The following is a 27367-nucleotide window of genomic DNA, read 5'->3' as shown; positions in this document are numbered from 1 at the left end:
CTAGAATAGGAAAACTGGGGGGGGATCTTCTGATTGTACAGGAAATATATTTGCACAATGAGCAGCACCTGTAATATAAGAAGGCTGCAATTAGCATGAGGTTTGACCCGGAACTGTATTGGAGCCTATAAAATATATTAGCATGTGCATAAGAAACTTTTACCCAATACAGAAGCAACACAAAGCTAAAAAAAATGTTTCCCTTCCTTAAATTCAGTTTTTTCTTCTGCCTGAAGAAGAAGAATGAAAACTCTATGGATGACATTGGCTTCCCAATGAATGAAGTCTGCTGTAAGCCATTCTGCTGCATGTCCCACCGGACTTCTCAGCATCAGCCTTTCAATTGCCTTTGCAAGGCACTCATACAAGCTGCTTATCCTTTTATTTAACCTCATTAAAGTGCCCCTACAAGCTTTTCTGAAAGAAATGCAACATAATAAAAGGAAGATGTAAGTTTTGACTTCCAAATCAGCACCCGGTCTTTGCGGTGGCAATCAAGTTTTTTAAAATGGGAGTTGAAAGGAACTCTATCCATATACTTTGCAGGGGTGTGGGTAGGGTTCCCAACTTTTCTGGAATAAAATACCAGCCTTCCTATATATTTATCTTTTTTTCCTATTAATAACATTGGGATCAACCATCATTTTTACCGGCCAAGCCAGTAAAATACCAGCCAGGTGGCAAACCTAGGTTTTGGGGTTATCCATTGCATCTATTCAGCACAAAGATCATGTACATTCTTACTAGACCACTGATATCTGTTGCACCTAATTTGGCAATTTTCTGTTAGACAGCTGGTGAGTGACTTTGGGCAAATTCTGTAAACCAAAGAGTCTGAAGTTGAGTTTTTTATGGTCCTGGCATGAACGTGCAGACTTATCTTTCTATAACGGTACCCATATTCTTCCAGCTCCCATGTTACCCAGCAGAAGAGCTCTACACACATCCCACAGAGACTCTCTCTTCAGTGTCTCACCCACTATCAGGGATTTGGTTCTTAAAACATTCTAAGAATTCTTACATCCAAACTCTCAACTCATTCATTTTTAGTTGAGGATTCTCATCTCAAGCTGACAAGTGCAAGTCCTGGAGCCTCTCTTGAAGATGGGGCTACTATGACCACATACAAAGATAGCAATGGCTGGTCCCCTTTAGTGTGTGCAACAATCCTGTCCTGGTTTCCCTGTGCTGTCACAAAATCTGACATCATTGTGACACGATGAAATAGACAATTTTGGCACCAAAAGACTTCTACAATATCAAATCTGCCGAGTGGTGGAATTTCTCTGAATACCTAGTTTCAGATTTTGGATTTGCAGCATCTTGTGTTCCACCTGCGTTCGACACTTACATGCAGCGTCATGGGTACACACCCATAAAGAAGAATCAGATGAATAGATTAAAAAGGAACGCAGGGAAGTGCAGGGCATAAACGCCCATGTGTAAGACCCTTAAGCATATGCAACGTTGCTGCATGGAAAGAAAAAAGTGAAGATAGATATCAAAATCCTGCAGCAGAAACACAATTTTGTGACGAATAGGCTTAACTATGCACAATGCATTAGAACACAAATGGTGACTTATTTGGAATGTACCAACTCTGGAATCTTCTTGACTTTAAGTATGTTTCAAAATCCCTCACCAAGTTTAGCTTGATGTAAAACAAAAATGTTCCCTTCTCTCCAAAAACTGTTCAGCTCTTGTACCATTGTATTGAGATATAATAGCACACGTTTGTTGTTCATTTATAGCATTGTGAGCTGTGTCTATTGCCTATTATCCCATTCTAGGAATAAATAACTCTGCATATATAGAGCTATTCCTTTGTTTGGATTTTCATATGATGCTGCAATGTTTTTCGAGAACGCGGAAGTACATTTACAGGCAAACAATTATTGTGGGTTGACATAACATTTCGGGCACACATGGCAATAATAACGTATTTTGTGAACGTCAATATGCAAAATATGCACGGTGCATGGTATAGTTAAAATTCACATTTTTTTTACATATGTAGTGTTGGCATTTTTGAAGGGATGTGTGCTGATATTCTATATTCTGTACTTTAAGGCTACAGTCACTGTAAGATCTTACAGTGCCACTTCCTTGAGACTGATGGGGGTCACTTTTTGTAAAGTAAATGTGTAGTTGTTACTTGTTATAGCAAAAATATCTCATGCTAACCCTGAAGCCCATGGCAGAATAGAAAGTGAAGGACCATTGCAATGACATATCTATCGGGGTCTGAAATGTTTACAGTGGGTGGCATTTAGATTTCTCTGAATTATTAAAATTTCTGCAAGTTCCCAGTACTGATATACAGAGGTACAGACAGATATAAAAGAACTGAAGTCACTGGGCGTCAAATTAATTTCGACGCGCGACAATTTTGATGTCCAAATGGATGGAAGTCAATGGAATGTCAATGGAAGTCAATGGGTGTCAAAATATGATGCATCAATTTTATGCACGTGACTATTCTAATGTTATGGGTTTTTCCGTCTGTGAATTTTTGCCGTAGTTTCGCGAAACGCTGAAATGCGGAAATTCGCTACTAATTTGTGCCTGGCGAATTTATTTTTATTTGCCCATTACTATGGCTGCGTTTGTTCCTGGGCCTGGCATCGACGCAGCCCAGTAAAACTGTTCTGCCCTAAAATAATTGCAAAGTTTATTTTGAATGTAATCTGAAAAACCAATAAAAATCTCAAATTAAAAAAAAAAACTTCTGCCCTAGAGGGGCCTGTACCTCTAGTGATAAATTCAGGGAGCAGGGACCCCGTGAAAGAGGCTTAGCCAGGTTAACTCATTATTAGCACTTTCTAGGAAAGAGATAGAGAGGTTAAATAGCACAAGCAGCTTTTGCTCCAACAAGGATTGGATTATGGAGTTGCTCTTCCCTATGCTCTGAGCCTAAAGTGAAGGGACCACAGCTGGATAGAGAATCAGACTTTCTCCCTGATCATTCCTCGGTATTGGATCTGGCACCTTAAACTTTACTGTGGTTAGCTGTGGTGTCACAGTGTACTGGTTTTGTTTTAACATCCGAAATACCTTGCTCCGTGGCTCTGTGAGTATTACCCTTTATTTTGGACAAGTTTTTTTTCTAATTTGTTGTTGCAAGAACCTCCTGGCATCCTTTATTTTTAAGCACAGTAGCCTATTTGTAGTTCAACTATACTTTTCTAACTAACTTCCACATAGCGAGGTAACCCTTGCTCTACTGATTAGCCGGACATTATCCTTTTTGACTAAATATAGCACAAAATAGCATTACACAAACTTTAAATATTGGAAATTTAACCTGGCGTATAATAAAAATAAAAAAGTTACCTTCCATCTGAATGGCTAGTAGAACATCGCTGAGGTCTGCATTAATTCCCAGGCAATGCTATGGGTCAATTAAGCCATTTGGGAAAATGATACGTCTGCCCTTGATATCAATCCCCCCCCCATAATATTCATTTGTTTGCTGGACGGAATCTGTGACCGTGGATAAATTGTATTCTGGAACAAATATATCAGAGTATTGCTGGACATGGTAGCCGCAAAAAAATACTAACAAACATAAGATTACTAATATATTCAATATTCAAATATATTCAGCAATTTAAAAAATAATCCTAGATGAATTTATAACACAGGTTATTAGGGGTATTATAGCTCCTTTTTCAGCATTAGTTCAAATATTAGGGTCTGGCCAGACAGGCAGATTCGGGGAGATCAACTAATCTCCCTGATCTGCCTTTCCCTGCCTTCCACTGGCTAAAATGTAAATCGCCTGGGGGCAGGCACACGGAACGATTAGTTTTCCGAAGTCGCGCGAAGTTTCCTCATGAGGCAATTACGGGCGAATTTGGAAAACGAATTGTTCCGTGTGCCTGCCCCCAGGCGATTTACATTTTAGCCGGTGGAAGGCAGATCGGGGAGTTGTTGCCTGGCGACTAATCTCCTCGAATCTGCCCATGTGGCCAGACCCTTATGGCTTGTGCTGAACATAATTTTAACTGTTTTTTAAATAAATGAGTGTTTTTCTGATTTCACTATACAGGCTGCTTTTTGAAACTGAATGTACACATTCTATTTAAGGTTTTATGAGCACAGTGAAAACAAATCAGCTGCTATATAATGAGCTGCATTTTATCTGAAAGCCTAACAGGCTGCAGTTGAGGGAAGGGAGTGATTTGTTTATACAGAGAGCTTCACAGCTGCTGATTTATTTTCATTACGCACCAGAAGTACAGTGTGACATTCATTTCCAATTAAGATTTTTACAATTTCACCTAGGGATGAGTTAATGGACAAATGATTTAGCCGCACAGGACATTTCAGAGCTATCGCTGGTCACTCGAACGTTCAGATTGCCTGAGCAGTAACATTCAGAAAGTTCCAATACTGCATTCCACTGCATCAGCACAATGAAAATTGTATTTGCCATCTACCTGTGCCAGTAAGACCAGTGAGATTTATTTACTCTAGCCGAGATATCTAATTCCAGAATGGGGTGGGATTCTGATCCATATATAATTGTTAATCACTGGACCATTGCAGTCTGAAATCAGATACCAGTCCAGATTCCTTCCAGTTCTGCCTAATTGGTTTTGCTGCACATAAAGGTTGTAGTTCATCTGAAACCCCCTTACAGAGGCTCGGACTGCAGGCTTGCTGAAAAGAAAACACAAGAACAGAAAATTCATTTCCAAGCCTGCCTATTTTTTGTGTACTTCAACTAGGGAAGAGTCCAAATTCAACTTGAATTTAAAAAAAAAATTGAAAATTCAAATATCGAAATTCGCAATTTAAAACCTGCCGAATTGCTGTTTTATCCTATGGGGGACATCCTAGAACCAATTTGGAGTCAATTGGTGGACTTTTGGGAAAAACTTTGCATCGAATTCGATCGAAGGCGCTATTAATTCGACATATTCACATAATACGACATAATACGGACATATTAGATCGAATACGGACCTATTCGGCCAAAAACTTCTTCGACTTAATTTCTGTTGGTCTTTTTGAATTCGAATTTCGAAGTTTTTCAAATTTTTCAAATTTGAAATTTTAACCCTTGATAAATATGCCCCATAGTGTTATCAAAGGAAAAATACACCTCAATGGAGAGGAAAATCACAGTATGGTGGCACCAATTCACTCCATGTTTGTAAGGATCCTTTACATTCAAGAACATTGAATCAAACTTTAAAAAGTATGCGAGGTTTCAACAATGGTACCTGAGAGGGATGCCTGAGAAACTTTGAGCAGCAGAATCTGTAGACTGGAAAAATCCAAATTCAGTGGGGGTCATTTATCAACACTGGGCAAATTTGCCCATGGGCAGTAACCCATGGCAACCAATCAAATTGCTGCATTCATTGTTCTACTTGCAGCTGGCTTTAAAAAGCTAATCGCTGATTGGTTGCTATAGGTAACTGCCCATGGGCAAATTTGCCCAGTGTTGATAAATGAGCCCCAGTGTGTCTGATACATCCATTGCCTCCCTGACAGATAATAAACAAGGTGCACTACATTACAAAATTACCCAAAACAAACCCCATAATCCAGAAAGCTCCAAACTGCAGGAAAACCATCTCCCATAGATTCCATTTTAATCAAATAATTTACATTTTTAAAAACGATTCCTAAAATAATAAAACAAAACCTTGTATTTGATGGTAACTGAGGTGCATGAATTGCACAAAGCAGTATAGATGAGTACAGGTAGGCACAAGCGCAAAGCCATTACACTACAATGATTGCACATCTGCATCCATATTTGGGCTATACATACCTGGTAATAGTAACCCAATGAATCTATGATCACCACCAAAACACAGGCTTTTCGTTTAAAAAAAAAAGTTTCCATGACTTTGCAATGCAAAGACAATGGGATTCTTGTCTTTTGAGGTGAAATAGATTTGGAAATAACCAGAAGACTTGCAGAAAGTTTATTTTATTGGCCTCTTTTGTTTGAAAATCTTATTTTTAGCCCTTTCAATGAATCCGCCCCAAGAGTTGAAGATCAAATTTCCTGCAGTGTTGAGTCAATGTCTGAAAAATTAAGATTTACTGTATATTTTTGGAACTTCCTCTATCTCTTGGACAACAAAAAGGTTAAGAGCAAGCAGATATTTGTCTATATAAGATGCTTTTTCCTTGTTAAGCAAAACAGACACTAAGAGGGTTATTTACTAAACTCTGAATGCAAAAATCACGAAAAATTCGTGATTTTTTTTTTTTTATAAAATCAGACTTTTAAATAAATCAAGAATTTGTCAGAATTGATTACCGTATATACTCGAGTATAAGCCGACCCGAGTATAAGCCGAGGTACCTAATTTTACCTACGAAAACTGGGAAAACTTATTGACTCTAGTATAAGCCTAGACACAACTACAGCCCTGTCTCCCAGCAGCGCACATTCTGCCAAAGCGACCCCCCCAGCGATCAACCGGACTTCTTTGCAAAGTTGATGGTGACAGAGAATTGCCAAACGGATTACTGTGTGCATTGTCCCACTGTCCCACTACCATGTGCAGAGGGTGCTGTTTGATATTGCCATCACTGTTAATCTTTCATATAACCAACAGAGGGCGCTGTGTGATATTGCAGTCACTGTTAATCTTTCGTATAACCAACAGAGGGCGCTGTGTGATATTGCAGTCACTGTTATTCTTTCAAATAACCAACAGAGGGCGCTGTGTGATATTGCAGTCACTGTTAATCTTTCATATAACCAACAGAGGGCACTGTGTGATATTGCAGTCACTGTTATTCTTCCATATAACCAACAGATGGCGCTGTGTGATATTGCAGTCACTGTTATTCTTTCATATAACCAACAGAGGGCGCACTGTTCTTTCATATAACCAACAGAGGGTGCTGTGTGATATTGCAGTCACTGTTATTCTTTCATATAACCAACAGAGGGCGCACTGTTATTCTTTCATATAACCAACAGAGGGCATTGTGGGATATTGCAGTCTCTCCCCAAGTGTGCTGTTGGTATAGGAATGATTAAAAGTGACTGCAATCTCAGCTACTCGGGTCCGGTACCGCGACCCGAGTATAAGCCGAGGTAGACTTTTTCAGCACATTTTGGATGCTGAAAAACTCGGCTTATACTCGGGTATATACGGTAAACCCCGAGGACGGAAAAAGTCAGAATCTGAAAATCCGGCATCTCAGACCTGTCGAGGTTGCATATAAGTCAATGGGAGAAGTCCCAATGATTTTTTGATATGCGCTGGGTTTTTGGCAATACTCCAAAGTTTTCAGGCAAAATTCTGAGTTTTCGGTGAAAAATCCCAAAAAATCGTGAAAATCTGATTTTTCACTATTTTTTCCCACAAATTTTTTTTCGAGAAAGTGTATTAATAAATAAGCCCAAAAAACCTGTGCGGATTTGGTCTGAGTTTTTTTCAGAAATTTTTTTTTTGAGATAAATTCGGACTTTGATAAATAACCCCCCTTAGTAACATGTAAAGGGAAACATGAGGTCATTATCTCTATACGCTATCATTGCCTCTTAAATCTGCATATACAAATTTTGTTGTTGAAAAACAGGCTAACGTGAGCCTTTATAGTCCAGGTACAGGTATGGGATCCGTTATCCGTAAACCCAAATTACAGAGAGGCAATTTCCCATAGATACCATTTTAATTAAATAATATTTTTTTTTTAAATATTTTCTTTTTCACTGTAATAATAAAACAGTAGCTTGTACTTGATCCTAACGAAGATATAATTAATTCTTATTGGAGGCAAACCCAGACTATTGATTTTAATTAATGTTTTAATGGGTTTTTTTTTTAGTAGACTTAAGGCATAAAGATCCAAATAACAGAAAGACCCCTATATGTTAAACCCCAGTTCCCAAGCAATCTGGATAAGAGGTCCTATACCTGTATTAGGCTTGTCCTAACAGGTCTTAAGGTGGCCATACACGGGCCGATAAAAGCTGCCGACAGACTGTGTCGGCAGCTTATTGGCCCGTGTATGGGGGCCCCCGACGGGCTTCCCCGATCGAGATCTGGCCGAAAGTCGGCCAGATCTCGATCGGATGGGACAGAAAATCCCGTCGGATCGCGGCCGCATCTGTTCGTTGATGCGGTCTCGCGATCCGACCGCCCGTTTACCGAATGTTAGGATCTGATCGTTGGGCCCTAGGGCCCACGATCGGATCTGCCCGATATTGCCCACCTCAAGGTGGGCATATCGGAGGGAGATCCGCTCGTTTGGCGACATCGCCAAACGAGCGGATCTATCCATGTATGGCCACCTTTATAACTGTATTAGGTTTGTCGAAACGCAAATAATTTAATTTTTTTTAAAAAATATTTTATTTTTCACTATAAAAATAAAACAGTAGCTTGTAGTTGATCCTAACTAGGATATAATTAATCCTTATTGACAGCAAATCCAGCCTATTGGGTTTCATTAATGTTTTTATTTATTTTTTAGTAGACTTAAGGTATGAAGATCCAGATAGCAGAAAGACCCCTTATGCGTAAAACCCCTAGTTCCCAATCAATATGGATAAGAGGTCCTATACTTTTATTAGGTTTGTCTTAACTTTAAAAAAACAGCCTTATGGCCTAAAATGTTGATTTCTAAAACGATATATCATTGCTTTTCCTGGCACATTCCTGGCCCATTCTAGTTAGGCCACAACTCAAGGTCCCTGATTCTCCCACTTATTGTGCTGTAGCCAAGAGTAGACATAAGAGAAATTAAAAGCATAAAACAAAACACAATAGTCAAACAGAAGCAGCTACATAACTGTATAAATAACTGGGTGCTCTAGCCTCTTAATGAAGTTTAAATCACCCTTTGGTCTCTTGGTGGCCCAATGAAACAGATTGGTGAGTCAAGCACCAGATATTGGGGTTGATTGTCAGTCCAATACTATAATTTCTTACCTCCAAGTGTAAGTGGAGCCCAAGTGATGTTCCGCATACCTTGGATAAATTTCTTGTATCAATACGCTTTTCTCCATTAGCTTGTTGTGCGGATAACTATCGCAAATCGGTAATATGAAGTGCCAATTGAATGATTGGCCATGATATCCCACATTACCTGGATAGAAATGTTGGTGTCCTTCACACCCTTAGGGAAAGAGAACGGAAAAAAATCCTTCTTATGAGTTTGAAACACAAAAGCCCATACATTCAGATTATGATGCCCAACCTGTAGTTTGGTGAGAATGGGAATTCACATACCCTCCAAGTCACTGTGTGGTATAGATGTGTTATGTGCAATGTAAGCCATAAAATGGTATGCTTTCACTTTTTTACTTTTACAGTTTATTGCTTAATATTTGTATTTATGTATTATGCTAAAATTTACAGCTCATAGGGGCAGATTTACTAAAGGGCGAAGTGACTAACGCTGGCGAAGATTCACCAGCGTTACCGTTTTCGGGGATTCCACAGACTTACTAACGGGAAGTGGTGTCACTTCGCTAGCGAAGGAGATAGACACCAGCAGTAATTCGCACTCTGTCGCCAGGCGAATTTTCGCTCTGGCGAATGGACGTCATTCCGCAAATTCATTGATGTGGATTTTACTGAACGTTACCTCTTTCACCAGACTTGCCTTCGCCACCTCAGACCAGGAAAAGTGCATTGGAGTGCATAGATCTTCCTTACATCTTACTTACATCATATTTTTTAGTGGAAAAAGTTTCTAAGTCTAAAAAACGCTGGCGTCTTTTCCTTTTTTCAGAGTGATACCCTTCAAAAGTCCTTAAAATATGGAACATTTATTATACAGTGGGCTCATGTGTAGGGGAATATAACAACTCTATTTTCTTTATTAAGGTTCCCTGGACTTGTATAATGTAATGTATTTGCTGTAACATATACGTCCATTCAACTTTATAATTTCCTGCCGTATGAAAATTAGTCTGAATGAAGACCTCTAACGAAGTTACACTAGGCATAATTTAACACTAGCGCATCTTCGCTTTGCTTTGCTCAGATTGCCGAAGTCACACTATATATAAATTCAACAGCGTTCAGCGCCCTGGACGCAACGTCGCATTTTAGTAAAATTAGCATTATCTGAGCGAATTTTCGTCTGGCGAAGTGTAATTTTTGGCGCTTAGTAAATTTACCCCCTAGTGTGTGGATATACCTTGGACAGATGATTGTTGTTGAGAAACTACAATAAGGTACAACAGAGGAGGACTGATTACATGTATTATTGCTCAAGATGGTCCATATGTTGCTTATCTGTTATGTCTTGGAAATCCGGAAGCCTATGAATGATATGGTAAAGCCAAGTACTTAATCCACCTCCCTTGAGGTATCCATTGTATCTGTTCCTGGCCAGTTATAATTCTGCTTGGCTGAAAACTCACAGCGCAAGCTGTCCAAAAGGTTTTATCTATTAAGGAAATGTGGGAAACTGAGACATAAGTTGATAAACAAATAAAACTAAAAACAGATGTTGCCTAAAGCAGATTTAAAAACAACACAAGAAGTATTTTGTTTTCTCAGGAAAAGAGAGCACTAGTGATGAGCGAAATTTTTTCGCAAGGTTTCGACGCGAAAAAGACACCCATAGACTACAATGAGTGAAAACAATTGTTGCACGTCAACAAAAAATTGTCGCCCATAGACTTCAATGCATTTGGCAAATTTTTTGCTGTTTTATGAATTTTCAGCGAAACGGGTAAGATTCGCCCATCACTAGAGAGCACCAATGCATATAAACAAATGAATAGAAATAAAATGGGCATCATTTACAAAGAGTGGTGTGGTGCTGGGCACAAAAAGGGCACATATAGGGCTTCATAACTGTATTTGTGCCTATTAATTGCAGGGCCATAACTAGGTAACAACAGCCGAGGCACCTAGGATATGACTGTATCAATTATGAAGGTAGTTTGTCAAGGTTGGGTTTGTTCTCTCAAAAATAAAAGACATTTGCAAGGAGACATGATTACTCTTTATAAGTATATTACAGGGCATTATAGACAGATAGCGGGATATCTTCTTTTTCCATAAAATGGATCACCGTACCAGAGGCCACCCCTTCAGACTAGAAGAAAAGAACTTTCATTTGAAGCAACGTAGGGGGTTCTTCACAGTCAGGACAGTGAGGTTGTGGAATGCACTGCCGGGTGATGTTGTGATTCTGTTAATGCTTTTAAGAGTGGCTTGGATGATTTCTCAAACATGCATAATATCCAAGGCTATAATGGTATTAAAATCTACACTTAAGGACAGATTTATCAAAATGTGAGATTAGAGCTCACCACATAAAAATTCACCCGCGTTCTGTTCATTCCTATGGAATTTATCGCAGAGTATTTATCAAACGGTGAACTCTAACTTTCTCCCTTTGATAAATACGGTTCTAAAGATCCCATAGGAATGAATAGAAAGTGGGTGGATTTTTCTGTGGAAAGCTCTAATCTCACATTTTAATGAATCTGTCCCTGACTATAAATATTGGTCTATATATATATATAGTTTATGCAAGTGTAGGAGGGATCTGTGTCAGTGTGTGTATGTATGGACGCTGGGTTTCATTTGGAGCGGTGGAACTTGATGGACATTGTCTTTTTTCAACCCAACTTAACTGTGACTAATTATGACTAATTTTGGAAAAGGGTAGGTATTGCAATGCCAGGAAAAACATTTACTGTAGTAAGCACAGCACACACTGTTTGAGTGTCTTATATTTGGACCAGAACCTTGTCTGTTCCTCAACCTTCATGGCCAGCTTGTCTGTGTCCTCCACTGACTCTTTCACTCAGGGGTAACAGTGTTTTAGAACCATGGGGCTGCAGATAACTATCCCTCTGTGACAATGCAGGGCAAAGACATTTATGTGAAGAAGTTGCTATCTGAACACAAAAGTGTTGAGTATGTCGCTGTTCATAAGTAGGAAACAGGACAATGAGGTTTACTAAAAATGTTCTCCAGTGGCAAAGAAACACCTGAAACTGCCCATGCCATCTGCCTGCTTCAGCCCACAAATACATTTGTTTCATGGTGAAATCTACCAATACCAGTAGTAATAAGCAGTCATCATTAAATAGTCAATAGTAGTACTGTACTGGTTGTTTCAGATGCTTCTCTGCTGGCAGATGACCAACAGTGGAAGAACACACACTTGGGGGGTTATTTATAAAGTCTGAATGCCAAAAACTTGAAAAAAATATCAGGATTTATTATACCCCGAGGATGGAAAAAGTCTGAATCCAAAAATCCGGCATCTCAGACCTGCCGCGGTTACATAGTTACACAGTAGTTAAATTGGGTTGAAAAAAGACAAAGTCCATCAAGTTCAACCCCTCCAAATGAAAACCCAGCATCCATACACACACCCCTCCCTACTTTTAATTAAATTCTATATACCCCTACCTATACTAACTATAGAGTTTAGTATCACAATAGCCTTTGATATTATGTCTGTCCAAAAAATCATCCAAGCCATTCTTAAAGGCATTAACTGAATCAGCCATCACAACATCACCCGGCAGTGCATTCCACAACCTCACTGTCCTGACTGTGAAGAACCCCCTACGTTGCTTCAAATGAAAGTTCTTTTCTTCTATATCTAGTATAGGTCGATCTAAAAACAACTGGACTTGCTGAGTAATCAATGAAGACGTTTCACTACTCATCCGAGCAGCTTCTTCAGTTCAACTGACTGGTGTGGGAAGTTCTCGGCATATAAACTCTTCCACTAATCCATTTACAATGGCACATTGTAACTCTTCAAAGAGGTGACATCTGAAGAAATTCACAGAGGTGTTGATTCTGTGTAGTTGTGATAGGATTATCCAATGTGTCATGCAACTCCTAGATACAGGTGTTACTTGTGAGAGTTGCATGAATGGATGTGTGAAGTGTTCTGAATCCGCCGGGGTACAGATGTTAGAACTGCATTGTATGTAGCAGACAGGTGGTGTCGAAGTGGTGTAAATGGATTAGTGGAAGAGTTTATATGCCGAGAACTTCCCACACCAGTCAGTTGAACTGAAGAAGCTGCTCGGATGAGTAGTGAAACGTCTTCATTGATTACTCAGCAAGTCCAGTTGTTTTTAGATCGACCTATACTAGATATACTATGACCTGGATGAATGAAAATCTTCATAGTCATATTCTTTTCTTCTAGTCTAAAGGGGTGGCCTCTGGTACGGTGATCCACTTTATGGGTAAAAAGGTCCCCTGCCATTTGTCTATTATGTCCTCTAATGTACTTGTAAAGTGTAATCATGTCCCCTCGCAAGCACTTTTTTTCCAGAGAAAACAACCCCAACCTTGACAGTCTACCCTCATAATTTAAGTCTTCCACCCCTCTAACCAGTTTAGTTGGACTTAGTCTCTGCACTCTCTGCAGCTCATTTATATCCCTCTTAAGGACTGGAGTCCAAAACTGCACTGCATACTCCAGATGAGGCCTCACCAGGGACCTATAAAGAGGCATAATAATGTTTTCATCCCTTGAGTTAATGCCCTTTTTTATGCAAGACAGAACATAAGTCAATGGGAGAAGTCCCAAAGATTTCCTGATCTGTGTTGGGTTTCGTGCAATAATCCAAAGATTTCATGGTTTTGGGGAAAAATCTGAAAAAATAGTTTTCTTTGGGGCGGAAAATCCGAAAAATTCATACGATTTGCATTTCGTACAATTGTCACGATTTTTTCATGTTTTTTTCCCGAGCTGGAATTTGTCGGGGAAATGTATTGTTAAATAAGTGGAAATAACCTGTGCGAATTTGGTCAGAGTATATTTCAGTTCAGAGGGGCAGATTCATAAAAGATCGAAAGGGGGCATCCTGCAAGGAATTCAAGCTTTGCTGGAATTTGCAACATTTAAGACTCATCAAACAGAATCAATCTATTTGAGAGACCAGTTTCATGCATTTCATCAAATGCAATATTGTCCATGGACTTCAGGGATTCCATATCTTAGAACAATGGAAAAGAAAAATGTATTACATTTTCAGAGCATCAGATAAACATCAAATGCCCTTTGCTGGATGATCAATTAGATTGAAATGAATTTATTGCGACTCTAATCCAGTTGCATTGTATTCAATACTACCCATAATAAATTGCAAGATCGATCTATAAAGATCCTTTGTTAATCTGTATCACAGTCTTGGCTACAAGTTTTTTTGAACTTGACAAACACTGATGTCAGCCCTATTGAAATCCTTATGAGCTGCTCGTTCCAGTACAAACAAAGCAGTACAAATCGGCACACATCCATCCTTCATGGGAAGAAAACAATTCATTTTATTCTGGGATAGACAGTTGGAGGGGGAGGCAAACCACAAGGGTTCAGTCTGGAAAGGCACTTTAAAAACTAACATCATCCATCTGATGAACTGAAATGTTGACATGATGATTCAAAATGATCGGTGTTCATGACATTTCACTTGTGTTTGTTGCAGCATTGAGTGTCAGCATTTATAATATAATAATTCATCCTTATGCTTATCCAATGGATACATTAAGACTGGGCTGTCTGCCTGCTGTGTCTGCTTACCATGTGTAAAATTTAAAAGGTATCAGTACTGAGATTAACTGGCCCCTGCATTGTTTACTTCTCAAATTCAGACTGTAATCACCTGTATTGTTCACACATGTGACACCTCTATTGTTCACATCCTAAAGCCCTGTACTGTTCACACCTGAGACTGAAACTGCCCACATTGTTCACCTGTTCACACTTCATACAAACTGAAGGGGCACCAGCACTGTGTCAATGTATGCAGTACATTCTAGAGTTGTCCTGACAGGTTTCCCTTTCTCCTGCTCTGTTCTGCCTTCCCTATGATCCCTGTGTGTGTGTCATACTCTGCCTGCTCTATGCTCCCTCTGTGTGCCATACTCTGCCTGCCCTATACTCCTGTGTGTGCCATACTCTGCCTGTCCTATGCTCCCTGTGTGTGCTATACTCTGCCTGTCCTATGCTACCTGTGTGTGCCATACTCTGCCTGTCCTATGCTTCCTGTGTGTGCCATGCTCTGCCTGCCGTGCTCCCTGTGTGTGCCATACTCTGCTTGCCCTATGCTACCTGTGTGTGCCATACACTGCCTGCCCTGCTCCCTGTGTGTGCCATACTCTGCCTTACCTATGCTCTCTGTGTGTGCCATACTCTGCCTGCCCTATGCTCCCTGTGTTTGCCATACTCTGCCTTCCCTATGCTCCCTGCCTGTGCCATACACTGTCTGTCCTATGCTGCCTGAAAGTGCCATACTCTGCTTGCCCTTTGCTCCCTGTGTGTGCCATACTCTGCTTGCCCTATGCTACCTGTGTGTGCCATACACTGCCTGCCCTGCTCCCTGTGTGTGCCATACTCTGCCTTCCCTATGCTCCCTGCATGTGCCATACACTGCCTGCCCTATGCTGCCTGAGTGTGCCATACTCTGCTTGCCCTATGCTCCCTGTGTGTGCCATACACTGCCTGCCCTATGTTCCCTGTGTGTGCCATACTCTGCCTGCCCTATGCTACCTGTGTGTGCCATACTCTGCCTGTCCTATGCTTCCTGTGTGTGCCATGCTCTGCCTGTCCTACTCTGCCTGTGTGTGCCATACTCTGCTTGCCCTATGCATACCTGTGTGTGTCATACACTGCCTGCCCTGCTCCCTGTGTGTGCCATACTCTGCTTGCCCTATGCTCCCTGTGTGTGCCATACATTGCCTGTTCTGCTCCCTGTGTGTGCCATACACTGCCTGCCCAATGCTCAATGTGTGTGTCATACTCTGCCTGCCCTATGCTGCCTGTGTGTGCCATACTCTGCTTGCCCTATGCTCCCTGCCTGTGCCATACACTGCCTGTCCTATGCTTCCTGTGTGTGCCATGCTCTGAGTGCCCTTTGCTCCCTGTGTGTGCCATACTCTGCTTGCCCTATGCTACCTGTGTGTGCCATACGCTGCCTGCCCTGCTCCCTGTGTGTGCCATACTCTGCCTTCCCTATGCTCCCTGCATGTGCCATACACTGCCTGCCCTATGCTGCCTGAGTGTGCCATACTCTGCTTGCCCTATGCTCCCTGTGTGTGCCATACACTGCCTGCCCTATTTTCCCTGTGTGTGCCATACTCTGCCTGCCCTATGCTGCCTGGGGTGCCATACTTGGCTTGCCCTATCCTCCATGTGTGTACCATACACTGCCTGCCCTGCTCCCTGTGTGTGTCATATACTGCCTGTCCTATGCTCCCTGTTTATGCCATACTCTGCCTGCCCTATGCTCCCTGTGTGTGCCATAATCTTTGCCTGTCCTACTCTGCCTGTGTGTGCCATACTCTGCCTGCACTATGCTCCCTGTGTGTGCCATACTCTGCCTTCCCTATGCTCCCAGTGTGTACCATACACTGCCTTCCCTATGCTCCCTGTGTGTGCCATACACTACCTGCCCTATGCTCCCTGTGTGTCATACACTGCCTGTCCTATGCTCCCTGTGTGTGCCATACTCTGCCTGTCCTATGCTTCCTGTGTGTGCCATGCTCTGCCTTCCCTATGCTGAATGTGTGTGCCATACTCTGCTTGCCCTATGCTACCTGTGTGTGCCATACACTGCCTGCCCTGCTCCCTGTGTGTGACATACTTTGCCTTCCCTATGCTCCCTGTGTGTGCCATACACTGCCTGCCCTATTTTCCCTGTGTGTGCCATACTCTGCCTGCCCTATGCTGCCTGGGGTGCCATACTTGGCTTGCCCTATCCTCCATGTGTGTACCATACACTGCCTGCCCTGCTCCCTGTGTGTGTCATATACTGCCTGTCCTATGCTCCCTGTTTATGCCATACTCTGCCTGCCCTATGCTCCCTGTGTGTGCCATAATCTTTGCCTGTCCTACTCTGCCTGTGTGTGCCATACTCTGCCTGCACTATGCTCCCTGTGTGTGCCATACTCTGCCTTCCCTATGCTCCCAGTGTGTACCATACACTGCCTTCCCTATGCTCCCTGTGTGTGCCATACACTACCTGCCCTATGCTCCCTGTGTGTCATACACTGCCTGTCCTATGCTCCCTGTGTGTGCCATACTCTGCCTGTCCTATGCTTCCTGTGTGTGCCATGCTCTGCCTTCCCTATGCTGAATGTGTGTGCCATACTCTGCTTGCCCTATGCTACCTGTGTGTGCCATACACTGCCTGCCCTGCTCCCTGTGTGTGACATACTTTGCCTTCCCTATGCTCCCTGTGTGTGCCATAATCTGCCTGCCCTATGCTGCCTGTGTGTGTCATACTCTGCTTGCCCTATGCTCCCTGTGTGTGCCATACTTTGCCTTCCCTATGCTCCCTGTGTGTGCCATACTCTGCCTGCCCTATGCTCCCTGTGTTTGCCATACACTGCCTGCCCTATGTTCCCTGTGTGTGCCATACTCTGCCTGCCCTATGATGCCTGTGTGTGCCATACCAGGCTTGCCCTATGCTCCATGTGTGTGCCATACACTGCCTGCCCTGCTCCCTGTGTGTGCCATATACTGCCTGCCCTATGCTCCCTGTGTGTGCCATACTTTGCCTGTCCTATGCTCGCTGTGTGTGCCATACTCTGCTTGCGCTATGCTCCCTGTGTGTGCCATACACTGCCTGCCCTATGCTCCCTGTGTGTGCAATACTCTGTCTGTCCTATGCTCCCTGTGTGTGCCATACTCTGCCTGCAATATGCTGGCTGTGTGTGCCATACTCTGCCTGCCCTATGCTCCCTGTGTGTGCCAAAATTTTTGCCTGTTCTGCTCTGCCTGTGTGTGTGCCATACTCTGCCTCCCCTATGCTCCCTGTATGTGCCATAATCTGCCTCCCCTATGCTCCCTGTGTGTGCCATACTCTGCTTTCCCTATGCTCCCTGTGTGTGCCATATTCTGCCTGCCTTATGTTCCCTTTGTGTGCCATACCCTGCCTGTCCTATGCTCCCTCTGTGTGCCATACTCTGCCTGCAATATGCTGGCTGAGTGTGCCATACTCTGCTTGCCCTATGCTCCCTGTGTGTGCCATATTCTGCCTGCCTTATGCTTCCTTTGTGTGCCTTACTCTGCCTTCCCTATGCTCCCTGTGTGTGCCATAATATTTGCCTGTCCTGCTCTGCCTGTGGAACATAAGCCTGGTTTGTTCTGAGGGTTTGTTAGAATTTGAAAATTGTTGTTAGGGGCCCCTAAGGTGTTCAATCATATGCTGGGGGGGTGCTTTGTTATCGACAGGAGAGGTGTAGGCATATGGATATAAGGGTAGGTTTTAATATGACTTAACTTTTTTCACATATGAGTGATAAGTGATATCCCTGCAGTGAGCACCAACCATTTGATTTTTTTGGTGTGCTACCACCATTAATGTGGACATGGTCTTGTGGTAACATGGGTGTGGTTTTAAGTGTGTGTGGTTTAAAAACAGTCCTTGTTTTCTTTCCACAATTGTGCTGCCTGTGAAAATCCAGTGACATTAGAATTAATCAGGCATATGGCCTGATGGGCTGAGCAATAAAGCTAAGGCACAAACTGGGATCCCCATTTTTGCTCTTAGACTTTTTATATTCGACAATTTAAAGGAGAATGAAAGTTTATCAGATGTCCCCAGCCCTGGCCCCCCTCACCTTTCCACATCTGCAGCAAAGACACCCCTCCCCCCCATACTGTAAAAAAAAATGCAGAATTGTATAGCCGGGTTGTTGGATACCATTACTGGCCACTTGACTTCTATTTGAAACAAATATGCTCCATGCTTCAAGTTTGTATGTTCCTGGTTGGGGAACAGAAGATCGGAAGTCACACAGTCAGTCAGTCATGGTGCCTCCAACCCTGCACTTCCAACATTGTTACTGGGGAGCAGGGGCATTCTGGGGGTGCCTTCTTCTGGTTAAGGAATCCTGGTTAAATCCTGTTTTTCCTTTAACTTATAAAGATCTTTTGGCCCATTTTATAAAAAGCCTATTATTAAGTCTGAATGTCTGCACTGACTGCTGAGTCACATAAATTCATGCCAAATTAGGTTCATTTCAGATTCTTTCAAAGGATGCCAGCCTTAAATTAACCTTGCTGAGCTCTCCCCTACTCTGGTATGTACTGTATAACCTTGAACTGATACTTTATCGTACAATCAGTTATTACACACTAAGGGCAGAGACACACGGGAAGATTCGGGGAGATTAAGTCACCCAGCGTCTAATCGCCTCTCCTTCGGGCGACTAATCTCTCCGAAAAGCCTTCCAGCCGGCTAGAAGCTAAATCGCTGGCATGGCACTCAGAGCGCTTCATTTTCCGAAGTCTGACGAGGAAACTTCAAGCGACTTTGGAAAATGATGCACCCGGAGTGCCGGGCTTTTCTGGGAGATTAGTCGCCCGAAGAAGAGGCGATTAGTCGCCGGGCGACTAAATCTCCCCGAATCTTCCCCTGTCTCTCTGCCCTAAAAAGAAAATCAGAATGTAAATAGTCATTGATGGGAAAAGTCCAAGAGCTACTCTGAATGATCCTAGAATGAGAGTAAGGATTATTATCACCCCAGAGAGCAACATGGAGAGAGCAGGTGTTAAGAGACGTTCTCCTCCTCCTACTGTACTCACTGTCAGAGCGATGAATGAAAGCCCTTGTCAGCTGTAAATTAGTACCCAGCCCTGCATCTCTGAGAAAAGGAGAATAATTATCCATGTCTGCAGAGGAGAGGAATAGAGTGTTTTCCTCTGGTTTAAAGCACAAATATGTGATATGCTTCCCCTGGCTCTCACTACCAATCTTTATTTATTAGTTCCTGTAGGTTACCAGCGTGTGCAAGGGAGCTTTTTGTGTCAACCATTAGAAGGAAAACACACACAGAATATATTTTGCAAAGCAAGAAATGACAATTTAAGGGCGACATGTTTTAGTGCTGGATACAGAAGTCTCTTATCTTCAGCAGCTCCTCCAACATCAAACTAAACTGTAAGATAAAGAAATAGCGTCTCCTGCACAGTGTGTTATCACTTGCAATATATAACCTTTTATATGCTTAGCATTACCACATGACACCCCTAAGCCAACAGGAGGATTCCAACTAGGGTTGCCACCTTTTATCCCAGTGGAGACCGGGCCGGGGGGCTGTGACATGGAGGGGGCGGGCCGTGATTCATAGGGGACGGGGCCTGGATGCGGAGGGGACAGACCGTGATGTCGGGGGCGGGGCTATGAAGCAGCAATCTGCAATTGGCCAATCGCTGTGTCAATCTTAGAGAATCCTGCCCGGTTTTCTTAATTTGGAAAACTGGGCAGTTTTGACCCGGGCAGCCCTTCGAATTACCGAGATGTCTGGGTCAAAACCAGACAGGTGGCAACCCTAATTTCAACACTATGGGCAATTAACCCTTACATGTATAAAAAAGAGACACCACTAACCAATTACAAATGTAAGACTATGGTTTCAAATGAAAAAAAAACATTAAAAGTAGGTACAGGTATGGGACCTATTATCCAGAATGCTCGAGACCTGGGTTATTCTGGATAATGGATCTTTGTAATTTGGGTCTTCATACCTTAAGTCTACTAGAAAATCATGTAAACGTTAAATAAACCCAACAGGCTGATTTTGCTTCCAATAAGGAATAATTATATCTTAGTTGGGATCAAGTACAAGCTACTGGTTTATTATTACAGAGAAAAAGGAAATCATTTTTTAAAATTTTGATTATTTGAATAAAATAGAGTCTATGGGAGACGGCCATGCCGTAATTCGGAACTTTCTGGATAACGGGTTTCTGGATAATGTATCCTATATCTCAGCTTTAAAACAGGAAAAAAATTGTTAAAAGGCAACTTTGCCACATAAAACAATACAGTTTACTGCAATAAATCCTGAACCCATCACAGGGGTTATTTGAGGCCGGATTATTGGTTGTTTACACAGTTCCTCTCATGACCCAGTACCTTGTGCAGTTTTGCCTCTTCATGTGCCAGGATGCCAAATATTACACAGGTCATGTGATGCCAGTTAGTTGGTCTAATTACAGTTAGCTTTGCCAGACACTGGTTCATAGGGACAGTTATATATAGTTCAGCTGAAGTCATAAGAGATTACCTGCCTCTTCTATAATAAAAGCAAACCACAGATGACTATTTTTTTAAACATAAACAAGTCCTACATTTCTCAATTGTTCATATTCATTGACTGATGCATGTTTCATCCAAAACCAGCAGTAGACTAAGCAAAAGGTTATGATTTGGAAAAGAAAGTTTCCATTTAATGTGTTAATCTTTCATTTGAGTTTACTTCGTTATGTATCAAATCAACAAAAACGCTTAAACGAAATAATATACACAGAGTGTTGGCGCTGGGTTGTAAACAGAATCATGGAGAAAGGAAACATTTTCTGGAAAACATTTGTCATACACACAGGTGGGGCCCATTTCATAATCCCGTTGTCTAACATGACTGTACATACTGGTGTATACTGGTGAAGAGATCAAATTGGTTGACTAACCTTTGCAGAACTTCCATGAAGGTAGCAAACAGGTAAACTTGAATTGGAATGGGCAAGCACGTGTCTGATCTACTTTTCAAATGCTTTTTAAGCAACCAAGATGGTACAGATTAAAGAAAATGGTTTGTTTTGTCTTCACTGTCTCCGAATCTTTTTCAATATGTCTAAACCCCATGGGACTTCTTTAACATAGCTACCATAAGACCTATCTACCCACACAACAATCCAGTTGCCTTATGGGATATTAGTTACATTGACAAATGTCCATGTGAGGTTTAAAGCAAGCGGACAGCCATGGGGATTGGTTATAAGAAGCCGGTGAGCTTTTTGTTCTATTTAAATTATTAACGTATATGTATTTTAAAGGTTGGGTAAACCTTTAAAGTAAGTGAATGCAAAATCGAGGAGAGTGCTATTCTAAGCACTTTTGTAATTTTCAGTCATAATTTATTTTTTCTTTTAATTCCAATATATTAAGTGATACATTTAGGGGCACATTTACAAAGCTCGAGTGAAGGATTCGAATTAAAAAAACTTCGAATTTCTAAGTGTTTTTTTGGCTACTTCGACCTTCAACTACGACTTCGACTACGAATCGAACGATTCGAACTAAAAATCGTTCGACTATTCGACCATTCGATAATCGAAGTACTGTCTCTTTAAGAAAAACTTCGACCCCCTAGTTCAGCAGCTAAAAGCTACCGAACTCAATGTTAGCCTATGGGGAAGGTCCCCATAGGCTTGCCTGTGTTTTTTTGATCGAAGGATATTCCTTCGATCGTTGGATTAAAATCCTTCGAATCGTTCGATTCGAAGGATTTAATCGTTCGATCGTAGGATTAGCGCTAAATCGTTCGACTTCGATATTCGAAGTCGAACGATTTTAGTTCCTAGTCGAATATTGAGGGTTAATTAACCCTCGATATTCGACCCTTAGTAAATCTGCCCCTTACTGTTACTATGAATTCATTTTGGTACTACAGCGCCACCTGCTGGTCAGTTTCCGACCATCACATTGTCAAGCAAGTTATCAGGAGACAGAAAGAGGGCTGCTCTGATGTTCTTCTGCTTATGAAAGATTCGAGAAAGGTTTTGAGGGCCGGAACTAGTGGTAGTCAGAGTAGGCACGTGCCTAGGGCGCAAAGCTGGGGGGGCGCCAGGCACGTACCTGCTCTGTCGCCCACCCCATTGCCCGGTCCTGTCTCTCCCTGACTGCCGAAACTGCGCTTTTTCGAACGTAGTTTTGCACATGCGCGCCATGGCGCAATTTTGCGCATGCGTGCCATAGCGCATATCGCAGTTTCGCGCATGCGCACTATAACGCCGTTACGCACATGCGCACCAGAGCACGCACTCAGCCGCGCCATGGCCAGCCAGGTTGCCTAGGGCGCCTGGCTGGGTTGGCCCGGCTCTGAAGGTTTCTAATTGTTTTCCTAAGTAGAAGTATATGTAATGCTATAAATCCCTTTGCCATTGCTTATTGTAAAATTATTACAGATGCCCCCATGCAACAAACATACATACAGTAAAATAAGCACAAAATACGGCTTGAATTAGAGATTAACTGATGCTTTTCACACTATTTTTGTTGGATTCCCATTGTGTTGCCATTTCCATATAAGCAAAATTCTGTTTTGGTTTCCTCCTACCCAAGAGAAAAGCTCACTAATATGCCCTGACCCAATCCGTTAAATCTGTCATATAACACACATGCTATCCATAAGGTTGTAAATGTTGTTTTATATTCTCACTCTCTCTTTTGTCGTTTATTTTCTTTGGCTGTAATTTGTCTAAGATCTTTCAAAATCCTCTGTCCTATGTCTGTAGTACCTTCTACAGCATGTCTCTTCTCACTGTCTAGTTGCTGATGCTCTTATTCCTGCATCTCTCTTCAGCCCTCAGCTGTTTCCTCATCTTTAGTTTATCACAACTATATTCTTTTGAAATGATGCCTTCTGTGTTGTTATTTATCAGTAGAGCAATATGTGCGACTGTGCCTAGAGCAGGAGTGCTGTAAAAAGTCTCTCTTCAAAGAGTTGAAAAGTAAACAACCAAATGTTTTTTTCATTTCTCAAGTAATAAAGAGAAGAAAGTCAAATGGACTTAGCCAGCTACAGTGTATAATGTAATATTATCTTTAAAGAGTGTTGAAATAATGCTACCTCAAATGTAATGATTTATTACATGATAAACTTGGCGGCCCAATGACATCACTTTTCATTTCCTGCCGTACAAAAAATTCATTTCCAGACGGCACATTCAATGGAAGACATTAGCGCTGTCTATTTCTGCCACTCCCATGCCAAGAAACAGGATTTCAGCTCAGCTGGGTTCAAGGGTAACTGAGAAATTTGATAGTATTCCCTACATTTTACCTTAAATCTATACTGGCTAAGATATGGATTTTAGGCTTGTAAACTGAATATTAGAAACAGCAGGCCAACATACTTAGTCCGTGATGCAACAATGCTGTGGTTTCTGTGCGCAGGAGTAGTAAAATAAATGCTTTGACGAACAGTCTTTATGATCTAATTTCTGTTTAGTTGGGAAATATCCCAGCCGTGGTAAACAGCCACAAAGACTTTTCATAAGATCTAAGAAATCTGTCCAAATAAGATGTTTCAGAAGCCCCAATGGATATTAAACATAACTTGGAAAGTAATATTTGCAACCATTTGTTATAATGTGATGAATTATGCTGGATGCTAAGGGGGTTATTAACTAAACCCCAAATGCAAAAATCACAAAAAATGTGAGATTTTTTTTTTATAAAATCGGACTTTTAAAAAATCACAATTTTTTCGGAATTTATTAAACCCAGAGGATGGAAAAGTCAGAATCTGAAAATCCGGCATCCCAGACCTGTCGAGGTTGCATATAAGTCAATAGGAGAAGTCCCAATGATTTTTTGATGTGCGCTGGGTTCAGTGTTGGACTGGAACACCAGGGGCCCACCAAAAAACCATTGACCACTCTCAGTACTATTATTCTTCCTCTCCTCACTCAACCGCTATTCTACTAATCTCTTTTCTATACTATAATCTATTATTCCATTTATTTAGCCTCTTTGTTTCTATAGAAATATGGAATGACCATGAAATAGGCCAAATGTTTAGCAGCATGAGGGGCCACTGACACCTAGGCCCGCCAGGAGTCCGACACTGACTAGGTTTGTGCAATACTCTGAAGTTTTTGGAGTTCTGAAATCTGAAAAAATCTTGAAAACCGGATGAAGAATCCGAAAAAATTGTGAAAATCTGATTTTTTTTATTGCAAAGCGAATTTTCTGGAAAATGTAATAATAAATAAGAGTAAAAAAAAAACAAGCGGATTTGACCGGAGTTTGTAGCAGAAAATATTGAGATGAATTCGGACTTTGTATCAAGGGTCGAATTTCGAGGGGTTAAATCCCTCAAAATTTGAATGGGGAATAGAATTGAATAGGCAATTCAGGCGAATTTACGCGCTGGCGAATAGTCGAATGGGCAAATATTCGCCAGGCGAATAGGCGCACGATCGAATATTCGATCAAAGGATTTTCATTCGATCAAATGATCGATCGAATGCCTTTGTATTCGATCAAAAACTTAGAAAACAAGCCTGTGGGACTTTCCCATAGGCTTTTAAAGCAATTCGGTAGGTTTTAGGTGGCGAAGTAGGCAGTCAAAGTATTTTTAAAAGAGATAGTACTTCGACTATCGAATGGGCGAATAGTCGCATCGTTTTTGCACTCAATCTATTCAAATCATTCTACTCAGGCGAATTTACGCCAATTCGATAGTCGAGGAGCACAAAAAACTACTCAAAATTCTAGCTTTTTTCCCACTATTCATTCACCCGAGCTTGGTGAATGGGCCCCTAAGCTACGGAGAAAATTGCCAATGCAAGATGCTGGTAGAACCTTCTCATATAGGTGAAACTTTGTTGGTACAAGCAATGTTCCTTATATTGAAAGGATGAGGATTTTTTTTTCAGTCTTGGGAACGTGTAAAGAACTTTTTAAAAGCGATATCCCATAATAGTCTGTGAGAATCTTAAAAAAATCTTCATACACGTGATAGAATAATCTCAATAACTATAAAACGGAGCAGTAATGTGTTATGGCATATGCCAAGGTCAATGACTCTCTACAGTGGAAGAGTAGGAGGGATAAAAAAGGTTAGTTTAAAGAATGATGGCAAAACCATGGTAGATTTTTACTGCACATAAACTATAAATAGCTCTCTCTGGACAATATTTGCTTAGCAGTGTTCTCTTTAGAGCACTTTGCATATGTTTTTTTTTCAACATTTGACCAGAATAAGAAAGGATCTCAAAAGTCAACATGGAAACAACTTTATTTGGCTTTCAAGTTCATTGCTAGTAGATCTGATTAACATGAATTAGGGGAAGATATTGTAACCCCTTTTTGGCCACCCCCCTGTGCAAAGGTTATACATTACCAATGCAGGTCCTGAGTCCCCTTTGCTAAGTGAAAGGTTACTGGGAATAACCTCTCATGGCAGTGCCTCCACCTAATGGGATCCGGGAATACACACAAATAAAAACAAACACACACATTTCTGTGTAACAAATATAACTTTATGCAAGATTAAAGGCAAAGTAAAATATATATTTGCATGATATAAATAAACCGCTACCCTGGGAATATCTGCTGTCCAATCCTGGCACCTCCTTGCCAGACAAAGTCCCACTCCAACTCTTGGTGGACAAAGAGTCTTAGTCCCTTTTCCCCCAAAGAGCTCTTAAGTTTCCCAGGTAGTGCTTCCTGCCAAAATAACTTTCCCGCTGGACATAGTATTTACTCCCACGTGGCAGGCGCACGAACAAAGCCTGTATCACACACAGGAGACACGCTGGATCCTGTCTTTTTCTACCCTCCCTCAGGCACAGCTCCCCCTTGGGATTCACACAGATGGGTAGGCTCACACAAAGCTGGAACAGGCATCCACAGCAATGACATCCTCAGAAGCTTCAGGCTCTCCTAGCCGAGCACACCCTCCAGCTGAACTATAGCTCCCAGAACTGTCCATAATGCAAGCATGTAAAAGTCCAGTTTTGCATTTAGGAGCTTCAGACCCTCCTGGTCTAACTCCCAGGATTGGGGCTGTCGCACCCCAGCCATCCAGGGGCTCCTCCAGCTTTTTGCCCCTTACATCTTAGCAGCAGTTTCTATTCACCCTCTCTCAATGAAAGTGAAAGCAGGAATGGCAAATGTGAGCACATGGCTCTCTATATATCCAAAGGTGGTGGGACAAGGCTCCAGCCCCTTCTAATACTCTAGGTAGACCCTGTAGCTCACAGGCAGGGGATTTCCCAACATGTGGTTTCACATTTTAAGAAAAAGAGGGGAATTAACCCTCTGTATCCCTACATTATCAAAGGTTTATACTATTCCAATACAATATGTGCATACTAAGGCTCTCTTAAGAAGTCCAATGTAGTCCACAGTGTAAGCTAAATCATAACTCAACAAACCTATGTCTGCAAGCAGTGTGACAATGAACAATGCACTTTAGTGTGCACCCTATGGAGGATATAAAACGTTTTAGACTTGTTTCCTTGACATTGGGAAGGAATTTATACTATTTACTCAAAAATATTTACATCTGAGGCATTATTTGAGGCCCATGGCATGACAGTCTAAACCTGGTGGAGCAACTAGAAGTTTCTACACACACAAGGAGATACACCTGCATATATTTACAGAATTTGGCCCAGACAGATAAGCAAAGATATCCAGATGCTACCCCATACCACAGTTCTAGTTGCCAATACATATAATTACAAATTCAGCATACACTGCACATGCTTACACTTACATGATCACCACACACAGCAATAGTCCTTACCTGAAATCATCCCGAAGCTTCTGAAAGCGGGAAAGTTCTAACAATTTAGACACCGAATTAATTGCTTCAGGACAGTCAGAGTGATTTAGAGCCAAAGCCAACTCCAT

The 27367-nt window shown here is 41.6% G+C and overlaps 1 pseudogene; it reads right to left on the bottom strand.

Moving 5' to 3' along the window:
- On the bottom strand, nt 1-27367 carry LOC108717466 (annotated as a pseudogene).

The sequence above is a fragment of the Xenopus laevis genome, chromosome 5S, assembly GCF_017654675.1.
Source record: "Xenopus laevis strain J_2021 chromosome 5S, Xenopus_laevis_v10.1, whole genome shotgun sequence".
Taxonomy (NCBI): Eukaryota; Metazoa; Chordata; class Amphibia; order Anura; family Pipidae; genus Xenopus; species Xenopus laevis.
The sequence above is the reverse complement of the archived record's forward strand: the minus strand, read 5'-3'. Positions and strand labels throughout refer to the sequence as shown.